The sequence below is a fragment of the Cherax quadricarinatus genome, chromosome 59, assembly GCF_038502225.1.
Source record: "Cherax quadricarinatus isolate ZL_2023a chromosome 59, ASM3850222v1, whole genome shotgun sequence".
Taxonomy (NCBI): Eukaryota; Metazoa; Arthropoda; class Malacostraca; order Decapoda; family Parastacidae; genus Cherax; species Cherax quadricarinatus.
Genome location: NC_091350.1, coordinates 1,397,643 through 1,409,684, shown reverse-complemented (window position 1 = coordinate 1,409,684; position 12,042 = coordinate 1,397,643).

The following is a 12,042-nucleotide window of genomic DNA, read 5'->3' as shown; positions in this document are numbered from 1 at the left end:
TAATTATCGCTTGAATGTGAGCAGAGTAACATTGATGAAGGGGTTCAGTGGACACTAATTAGCTGGACTTGAGTCCTGGAGGTGGGAAGTACAGTGCTTGCACTCTGAAGGAGGGGTGGTGATGTTACAGTCCTTGAGGTGGGAAGTACAGTGCCTGCACTCTGAAGGAGGGATGGTGATGTTACAGTCCTTGAGGTGGGAAGTACAGTGCCTGCACTCTGAAGGAGGGATGGTGATGTTACAGTCCTTGAGGTGGGAAGTACAGTGCTTGCACTCTGAAGGAGGGATGGTGATGTTACAGTCCTTGAGGTGGGAAGTACAGTGCCTGCACTCTGAAGGAGGGGTGGTGATGTTACAGTCCTTGAGGTGGGAAGTACAGTGCCTGCACTCTGAAGGAGGGGTGTTGATGTTGCGGTTCTGGGGGTGGGAATTATAGTGCTTACACTCTGAAAGATAGGTGGGGATGTTACAGTCTTGGAGGTGGAAAATACAGTGCCTGCACTTTGAAGGACGGATTGTGAAGTTACGGTTCTGGAGGTGGGAATTAAGTGCTTGCACTGAAAGATAGGTGGGGATGTTACAGTCTTGGAGGTGGGGAGGTGGGAAGTACAGTGCCTGCACTCTGAATGAAGGGTAGGGATGTTGCAATTCTGGAGCTGGGAAAGCACAGTGCCTGCACTCAGAGAGATGGAGAGGGTGCAGTTCAGAGGGTCATTTGAGTGGTGATATCGGCGCACTTCTGGTGAGACAACTGTTGAATAAATGGTAGTCAACGTGTTTCCTCTTTTGGGTCTTCTAACTTTGATGTAAGACAGCCGGTACATCAACAAAATATTTATAAGGTCATACAGGGACACTTGATGAGCTTAAAATACGCTAAATTCACCCTCGAAGCACAAAACAGTGTTAGAATAAGCTCTATGGAAGATACAGTCATCATATAGTACGGAATATATTAAAGAGAATCAAACAAGTCTCGTCCCCCTCTTAACAGAGCGAAACGTGCTCTCAACAAAAACATGTTCTACAGTACTTTTTCTCAATGATTACCAACAGTACGCCATTTGTATCCATATTGCCAGCTATTCACCAATAGTGACAAGTGTAAAGTTCTTTATTAGTCACTCCATGGTCGTCGTGTGCTGGCTGGCGTGTGGGGCCGTGTACTGCTCACCGATATCTCCTCCTTAACAGCTCGCCTTGTGTTTCTAATTACATTTGATGAATGCCAAGCTGGAACGCCACCTCACTTAATCTTAACTCAGTACTTGGAAATGTTTATCACGCACTGATTTTACGTTTTTTAACGATGTAAGAAATTGGGGTCTGTTAAAAGATTCAACAGAGGAATTTAAATTTTCACTACCAGTTAGTTAGTTAGTTTAATATGTTTATTATGCGCCCCAGTAGCGAAGGAATGTTAAATATATTATAAGAACATCCTGAAAAACCCTCAGCTGTCATAATTGTTTACGTGGTATGCAAAATTCGATGAAAGAATAAGTAGATCTTTGGGCACAAAGAAAGAAATACTGCATTTTTGTCTCTTTTTTTTTTTTCATCGTATCGATATTTTACATCGTTTCTCTCCTTCTAGCATCCTGCATCAGACCCCATACACACCGTCGTAAGTTTCAACGTTGTTCACTGGTATCGGCCAAGTTTCAACGTTAATCACTGGCATCGGCCTAACCAGGTCTCTAACAGTGGTCTTGGCAATGGCTGCCTCTTGGATATGACTGCAAATAAGTGCTGGAGAAACGTCGTTGGCCACGATGCTAACAAGGAGGACCATATACCTGGTGGAAGTTCTTTCCGGTGTACCATAGAACTATTGACTCCTACGGATTCAATTCTCCTATATGATTGCAATGTAATAGTAAAATAGCGTATGGTTGATGTTGTCTCTGATGGTGTTTAGTTTTTAGTTTAATATGTTTATTATGCACCCCATACCCATCCTGTGGGCGGTAGTCAAAAGATTACAGAGGTACATAATGGGTCCAGGGACTGGGCCTCAAAGTTTTGATAGCTGAGCAAGTTACAGAGGTAATGAATTCACAATTTACAAAGGTAATGAACTCACAATTTACAAAGGTAATGAACTCCAGGTAGGTCTAGTCACAATCATTACAAGTTACAAAGGTATTTACAGATTACAGAGGTACACAATGGGTCCAGGGACCGGGCTCCAAAGTTTTGATGGCTGAACTAGGTACAAGGTAATGAACTCACAAGTTACAAAGGTAATGAACTCACAAGTTACAAAGGTAATGAATACTGTAAGAATGGTTACTTACGTTTATACATGGCTGCAATCATGAACAAATTTTAGAGTAATGAGCAATTCACACTTCCACACCCGGTCACAACTGTAGTGAGTTATTGGTGCAAATGTTGATTGCTGAGTCTCTCTCTCTCTCTCACACACACACACACACACACACACATACAAATTCATACACACACACGCATAAACACACACACACACACACACAAACTCATACACACACACGCACACACACTCATACACACACACACTCATACACACACACACACACACTCATACACACACACACACACACACACACACACACACACACACACACACACACACACACACACACTCACACACATACACACAAACACACACACACACACACACACACACACACACACACACACACACACACACACACACACACACACACACACACACACACACACACACACACACACACACACCCAGTGCAACCAAACACTCTAAATCAAAACACCCATGCCACATCCAATGCCCCCACCCACTACATTACAAACTTCACCCCCACAGCAACAACCCATAGTTCCTTACCAGGTCTCCCACTTCCCCAACCCCAATATACTTCCCAGACCACAGTCTTAGAAAAGAAGTTGAAGGTGTGGTATACAAATGCAGATGGAATAACAAACAAGTATGAGGAGTGGCACGAAAGAATCAAAGAGACATCCCCAGACATAATAGCACTCACAGAAACAAAACTCACCAGAATAATAACAGATTCAATCTTTCCATCCGGATATCAAATTTTCAGGAAAGACAGAGGGAGGAGAGGGGGAGGAGGAGTTGCACTGCTCATTAAAAACCAGTGGGGTTTTGAGAAAATGGAAGGAATGGATGGCATGGGCGAAAGGGACTACTTAGTAGGAACAATCCAGTCTGAGGGACATAAGGTGATAATTGCAGTAATGTACAACCCATCACAGAACTGCAGGAGGCCAAGAGAAGAATACGATGAGAGCAACAGAGCAATGATCAACACACTAGCCGAGGTGGCCAGGAGAGCACACATGGGGGGAGCAAAGTTACTAGTTATGGGTGATTTCAATCACAAGGAGATTGACTGGGAAAACCTGGAGCCCCATGGGGGTCCCGAAACATGGAGAGCCAAGATGATGGATGTGGTACTGGAGAACCTCATGCATCAACATGTTAGAGACACTACCAGAGAGAGAGGAGAGGATGAACCAGCAAGGTTGGACCTTGTATTCACCATGAGTAGTTCGGACATCGAGGGTATCATGTATGAAAGGCCCCTGGGAGCTAGTGATCATGTGGTTCTGTGCTTCGACTACATAGTTGAGCTCCAAGTGGAGAGAGTAGCAGGAATAGGCTGGGAAAAACCAAACTACAAAAGGGGGAACTACTCAGGCATGAGGAACTTCCTTCAAGACATTCAGTGGGAGAGGGAACTGACAGGAAAACCAGTACAAGAAATGATGGACTATGTAGCAACAAAATGCAAGGAGGCAGAGGAGAGGTTTGTTCCCAAGGGAAACAGAAATAATGGGAAGAACAGAACGAGTCCTTGGTTCACCCAAAGGTGTAGGGAGGCAAAAACTAGGTGTACTAGAGAATGGAAAAGGTACAGAAGACAGAGAACTCAGGAAAATAAAGAAATCAGCCGAAGAGCCAGAAACGAATATGCACAGATAAGAAGGGAGGCTCAGAGACAATATGAAAATGACATAGCATCAAAAGTAAAGACTGACCCGAAGCTGTTGTACAGCCACATCAGGAGGAAAACAACAGTCAAGGACCAGGTAATCAGACTGAGGAAGGGTGATGGGGAATTCACAAGAAACGACCGAGAGGTATGTCAGGAGCTCAACACAAGATTTAAAGAGGTATTTACAGTGGAAACCAGTAGGACTCCAAGAAATCAGAACAGGGGGGCACACCAGCAAGTGCTGGATGAGGTACATATAACCAAGGAGGAGGTGAAGAAGCTGCTATGCAAACTTGACACCTCAAAGGCGGTGGGACCAGACAACATCTCTCCATGGGTCCTTAAAGAGGGAGCAGAGATATTGTGTGAGCCATTAACAAAGATCTTCAACACATCATTTGAAACTGGGCAACTCCCTGAGGTATGGAAAATGGCAAATGTAGTCCCAATTTTTAAAAAGGGAGACAGACATGAGGCACTAAACTACAGACCTGTATCTCTAACGTGTATAGTATGCAAGGTCATGGAGAAGATCATCAGGAGGAGAGTGGTGGGGCACCTGGAAAGAAACAAGTGTATAATTGACAACCAGCACGGTTTCAGGGAAGGAAAATCCTGTCACAAACCTACTAGAGTTTTATGACAAGGTGACAGAAGTAAGACAAGAGAGAGAGGGGTGGATCGACTGCGTATTTTTGGACTGCAAGAAGGCTTTCGACACAGTTCCTCACAAGAGGTTACTGCAAAAGCTAGAGGACCAGGCACACATAACAGGAAAGGCACTGCAATGGATCAGAGAATATCTGACAGGGAGGAAACAACGAGTCATGGTACGCGACGAGGTGTCAGAGTGGGCGCCTGTGACAAGCGGGGTTCCACAGGGGTCAGTCCTAGGACCTGTGCTGTTCTTGGTATACGTGAACGACATAACGGAAGGGATAGACTCAGAAGTGTCCTTGTTTGCAGACGATGTGAAGTTAATGAGAAGAATCGAATCGGACGAGGATCAGGCAGGACTACAAAGAGACCTGGACAGGCTACAAGCCTGGTCCAGCAACTGGCTCCTTGAATTTAACCCTGCCAAATGCAAAGTCATGAAGATTGGGGAAGGGCAAAGAAGACCGCAGACACAATATAGTTTAGATGGCCAAAGACTGCAAACCTCACTAAAGGAAAAAGATCTGGGGGTGAGTATAACACCGAGCATATCTCCTGAGGCGCACATCAATCAGATAACTGCTGCAGCATACGGGCGCCTGGCAAACCTACGGATAGCGTTCCGATACCTCAGTAAGGATTCGTTTAAGACTCTGTACACCATCTACGTCAGGCCCATACTGGAGTATGCAGCACCAGTTTGGAATCCACACCTAGTCAAGCACGTCAAGAAATTAGAGAAAGTGCAAAGGTTTGCAACAAGACTAGTCCCAGAGCTACGGGGATTGTCCTATGAAGAAAGGTTGAGGGAAATCGGCCTGACGACACTGGAGGCCAGGAGGGTCAGGGGAGACATGATAACGACATATAAAATACTGCGCGGAATAGACGAGGTGGACAAAGACGGGATGTTCCAGAGATGGGACACAGACACAAGAGGTCACAATTGGAAGTTGAAGACTCAGATGAATCAAAGGGATGTTAGGAAGTATTTCTTCAGTCATAGAGTAGTCAGGCCATGGAATAGCCTAGAAAGTGATGTGGTGGAGGCAGGAACCATACATAGTTTTAAGGCGAGGTATGATAGAGCTCATGGGGCAGGGAGAGAGAGGACCTAGTAGCAATCAGCGAAGAGGCGGGGCCAGGAGCTGTGACTCGACCCCTGCAACCACAAATAGGTGAGGTGAGTACATGCACATATGTGGTAATGCTTTATTTACAGCTAGCAAAGTCAGGGTATTTCTCCAGAATGGTCTGTAATATACCACTGTGGATAAAATACTTAGCCATTTCTTGAACACTTCTGAGTGAGTTGTTTCTAAATTCATTAATTTTATCGCACTCCAGTACATAATGACGCAGGGTGTGACAATAATCCATCTGGCAAAGTTTACATTTCGTTTGGTCTACATCTGGTGGTGGTGATTTAACCTGCCAAAGATACTTGTAACCCAGCCGGAGCCGGGCGGTAGTGACATCCAAGAGTCTGCTTGTTTTGTTGGATGCACCATAGACATGTGGCTCCTCCTGCATGATAGAATGATGATAGATGGACTCACTGGTGTCAATCTCCCTGAGCCTTAAGTCCATAAAATTCAGCTGAAGTTCTTTTCGTATAATTGTTCTCAAACTACTACCTGACAAGCCAAGATTGTAATCTACTCCCTCTTTGAAAGCATACAGCTTAGCCAATTTATCAGTTCTATCATGCATCTGAAGACCAATGTGAGATGGACTCCACAGCATGTGCACTCTGACTCCACTGTCCACAATCCTACCATACCTGTGTCTGGCTTCTGACACAAGCATGCCACAATTTATGCTTAATGAGTTGAGAGCATTTATGGATGACAGAGAATCAGTTACAATTAAGCTGTCAATCTTTGATACATAGATGCATTTCAGTGCAAGGAGTATGGCAAACAGTTCTGTCTGAAGGGTAGAGGCCCAATTATTGATGCGTGCTCCAATTTCTTTAAGAGAGCCATCACTCTGTACGACAACAGCAGCACTACCAGCTGCACCAGTGGAGTGGTGAACAGAACCATCAACGTAAATAATTTGCGAGAGTGTGTGCTGTGTGACTAAGTTATCAATACAGCTTAAGGCCTCATGTTTGGCTTCAAGGCGAAGTTTTGGTTGTGATTTAAGAAGTAGTTTGGGGGGAAATGGAGGAATGGTAGTTTGGAATGGGGTAATATTCCATGGAGCGGAGAAGTGCCGCTGTTGCCTTACTTGACATAGATCATGTATCTGATTTATGCGGAGGTCGGTTCCAGTCTTTTCGATCCATCTGGAGGAGTGTTCACCAGTGCTGAGGAAAGTTTGGAGGGCTTCTGTGCAGGGGTTTGAATGAGCTTGCCTGAGCATATTAACCCCAATTAGGATATTTCTTTCAGTAACACGATCTCTGATGCTTGGAATATCAAGTTCTTTTTGCATATTTAAAATTTTGGCAGTACGAGGGCATCCTAGGATGATCCTCATTGCTTCGTTCTGCAGTTTTTCCAGCCCTCCAAGCTTCCAGTCAGACACAAGAGCAAGTAGTGGCGCAGCATAATCAACCAATGATCTAATATAAGCAAGATATTCACAGGAAATGTGGTAGGAACTTTCACTCCACTTTAAGAAAATGTGGGCTGGTGATCCTCTAGAGCAGTGGTTCCCAAACTTTTTCAGCTTGTTACCCAATTTAACATGCCACATAAAGCATGTTACCCCTTTCACAAAATGTTGTTATTATTGATATATATGGCTAAACGTGAACGTATACAGCCTCGCATACTCTGCTAATCCTAGCAAAACCATTGAAAACGTAAGAACCACACATACATTATATATAAAATTAATAATAGCTACAAATTCACAGTAACAGTGGGTAAATACTAACTATATACTGCACAGGGCAGTACACATACATACCAGCTTATGTCTACCTCGGCTGATGCTCACAGATAAACTGACAGTGTGAAATAGAGGCAGCCTCAGGAAGTGAGTGACACGTACTGGACAGGTCGATCTGGGCTACTAAGTGACTTTTGTCCTGAAGCATACTTGTCAAAATACTTTTGGGTTTCCACACACTTAGCTATATATTTCTTCTTTTCTAATACTGTATATTAGTTTTTGATGTTTATTGTTATTTGGTTTAACTTTATTACTTACTTATAATAGGTTTACTTTAGAACTTTATATACTAAGACAAAGTTAACAATAATCCTCATACCGGGTACCGCATTGTTTTCTTGATTTTCAGAATTCATAACTTTTTTTCTGTCACCCCTCCATTACCCCCCAAAAATGGTTAAATTACCCCCAGGGGGTAATTTACCCCCAGTTTGGGAACCACTGCTCTAGAGAGTCTAGACGGTAGGTAAGAAACCAGTGATGACACGCCTCTTGGTTCTGGTGTCATGGTACAAGTGGAAGCTTGTAAGGTGCCTTTGGTGGTGGATTTCCTATATATTTTAAAAATCAGTTTGTCACAGCCTGTGTAGTAGGACGTCCAAGAATGGCAGTCGGTTGTCATTCACCTTCTCTAACGTGAATTTAATGGTGGATTCGATTTTGTTGATAATGTTGAGGATGCTATGTATATCGGGTCTGTTGGAAAAGCTCGCCAATACGTCGTTGATATAGCATAGCCACTCTACGCCATTGGCCTGGTGGCAAAAGCTCTCGCTTTACACAGTGATTGCCCAGGTTCGATTCCCGGCAAGGGTTAAAATATTGAGTGTGTTTCCTTACACCGGTTGTCCATTTTCACCCATCAGTAAAATGGGTACCTGGGTGTTAGTCGACTGGTGTGGGTCGCATCCTGGGACCAAATTTACCTAATTTGCCTTCAATGCTCAGCATACCAAGCGGCTTTCTATAATAGTAGTATGTTACTGATGTCATCTATGGTCTGTATACCTTGCACATGTATTTGTAGAAATAAAGATATTATTATTATTATTATTATTATTATTATTATTATTATTATTATTATTATTATTATTATTATTTTTATTATTAATAATAATGTTGATATACTCGGGTTGTATATAGAAACTGGCCAACACAGTATATGTGAGCGAGTCCATGGCAACCCAAAAACACAGTTTGTACCTCTGTTCTCCTTAGTTAAAACAATTATAATTAACGCACAGCTCCACCAGGATGACCAAATCTTGCCTGGGTTCACGGAAGTTCAGAGTTTCAGAGTATCATTGATTATGTATTAGAAAAGATAAATAGCTTATGTGGTTGGCACATTATTCGTAATGTTTATGTTTCTGACAAGGTTGATAAGGTCCCTGAGTGCTTGAAGTGTGTCTGATTTATGGTGCCTAAAAGTCCGGAGAGTTGTTTAGGAAGTTACCCATCAGTTTGTGAGGGGCTCTGGAGATGCATAATGTGATGGATCTTAGAGGTAAGTTGGGCTTGTGAGTTTTATACAACCCTTACAGCCCGGCTGACATAGGTTTGCTGGGCAGCAGTTGCAAAATCGTTTTGCTCTGTTTACGTTTATGGAGGATCCATCGGGCTTAGCTTACAACTTGGTCGCGTCCAGCCACTCATAATAATAATATAATAAATAAAAATCTTTATTTACTACAAGTACATGCACAAGGTATACAGACCATAGCTGACATCAATGACATACTACTATATAGAAAGCCGCTTGTTACGCAGAGCATTTCGGGAAAATTAGGTACCCATTTTACTGATGGGTAAACATAGACAACCGATGTAAAGAAGCACGCCCAATGTTTCTACCCTCGCTGGGAATCGAACCCAGACGCTCGTCGTGTGAAGCGAGAGCTTTAGCCACCAGGCAACGGGGCACCTGATTGAAATCCTGTGTATTGGTGTCTCCAAAGAAGTTGCAGATCATGTTGTAGTCTGACTTGACTCACGAAATCGTAATGACACGATTGCAAACAAACTATGCCATGGCACAGTAGCTAACGCAACGGTCAGGAGTTTTGAGACTCTGATCGCGGGTTCAAACCCCACCCGTGGTATGATTTAAGGATTGATTTGTTGAGTACCGTTCCGTCTGCCGTGATAAGTCCCTGATTTTAACTTTTCTAGGTCTCAGCGAACCTTGATAACATGTGCATAGTGGGTCTGTGTTGACGTACAACAACCTAAATTTAGTGTTTTTCTGTGTTGGCGAGAATGTGTCTCAAGAAGTTATTAATAATGTTTGCTCTACTCATGTTACTTCATTAATTGTGATAGTAAAGGTCTATAAGTTTTTTACTATGTCTAATTATTGTGGATGAATGGAATAAACTCCCGAGAAGCGTCATTGAAACATGAATTATGGGTGTGAAAATTTGGCTGGACTGCCTCCAAGTGAGTTGCCTACCCTGGTAAACTCTGTTGACACCGACTTCTGAGGTGGGTACCTCAGCCTCACAAGTGGCTTATAGGACAGATTTTCACAAATGATTGACGTTGCACGAAACTCGCCTGCATGCACGTATAAAGGACTAACTTACTTGGTGTTGCAGCATATATCCTGATCTTCAACCTCCCTAAGCTTAGCCCCTTTGGACTTCCCCTCAGAAACCACGTGCAACCAGGAGCCTTAATTCCTGCAATATTCAATCGTTATTAGTGACCTGCCTGCACCTCAGAAATTCCTATATCCAAGGGGGTGTGTATCCCCTAGTATAACTATGCAGACACGAACACTAGCTTCTAGACTGACAAAAGACGCTGGTACGTACTGGACATGCACTGCCAGCTGCACACAGGCCTACAGATCAACACACTCACAATTTTCCCCAGACACTGGCCAGAAATCCTACGGAAAAGGTGGAGGTCTTGTCTTACTGTATGGGCCTGATGGAGGAGGTCATCTATGGTACATCGAGGTGCCTCTACCAGATTTCCCCCAGGTCTCATATGTGAAGACACGTGGGGGGCGCCGTCTGCTGATCACGGCACGTCTTGTCCAGGTGATGTCTGGTCATAGAAGGGCGCTCTTGTGTCTTCGAGACCCGCGCCTCGTTGTTCAAACTAGGGCTGCCAGTTCTCCCTAGCTAACTTAACCTAGTGCTTGCCTACATTATTGGCCTATTACTACCTATGTTAAGGTCTTAGGTCTACATTATTAATATCTACAGTTGCCTTAATAATCCTAATATTAGTGTACTAACAGTAAAACTACCTACTTCTTCCCTGAAGGGTAAATCTATAAATTAAATAGTACCTTCCATCCACATTCGACAATCCGGCCACCCAGCTCAGCCGTTCCATAACGGCCATGCTGGGACCCCTTTGTACACCGTATCTGTCCTGTGGAACTTTAGGGACCAAATAAATTTCCACAATGGGTAGCTTTACAAACAGGTTGGACAAGTATGAGTGCCGAGTGTGGTTTGGTGTGAGTTAAACCTGCCTAGCATGAACTAGTCGGTCTGCCACAGTGGTCTTTCTTTCTTTTGTTATATTCAGGAAGGCTGGAACTGATGAGGTGAGCCGGCTAGTAAGTATCCTTGTGTTTTCAGCTCTATATTATTATAATCAAAAAGAAGCGCTAAGCCACAAGGACTATACAGTTTCAGCTCTATATTAGGTGGCCTGGTGGCTAAAGCTCCCGCTTCACACACGGAGGGCCCGGGTTCGATTCCCGGCGGGTGGAAACATTTCGACACGTTTCCTTACACCTGTTGTCCTGTTCAGCTAGCAGCAAATAGGTACCTGGGTATTAGTCGACTGGTGTGGGTCGGATCCTGGGGGACAAGATTAAGGACCCAATGGAAATAAGTTAGACAGTCCTCGATGACGCACTGACTTTCTTGGGTTATCCTGGGTGGCTAACCCTCCGGGGTTAAAAATCCGAACGAAATCTTATCTTATCTAACTTATCTTAACATCTTCATTAATAAATGTCTTAATTGTGCTTATTTGTCTTTGTCCTTATATGTAGCATGTATCCCGAATTCTTAAATAATGAATAAAAAATATAATAACAGTTGCTAATGGGCTTATTTTATATTTTTTGTAAATTACTACTCGTAAATTTACTGGAAACGTTTCCTTGCACAATTTCTATGGCCAAAAAAAAATATAAATACAGGAGTGATCGTTTATTACTTTAAACGAAGCTTTTATTCTTGTTAAAACATTTAGGTTAATGTTATCATTGAAAGCTTTTAAACTAGTTGTAATATATGGAAAGAATAAATTAATAGTGTTCGAATGATGATTTTTCCAGTTTACTTTACTTTAATATCCTAAAAAATTACCAAAAGAAACAACTTTAAACTTTTGTGTGGACTGGATCAAAATCTTCTGAGTATATTTCTAAATGCTCTCTTAACCTTATTCCAGCTAAACACTTAAGAAAACACGTCACATAACACAACCACATCTTTAACTGAGATAAACATATAACAAA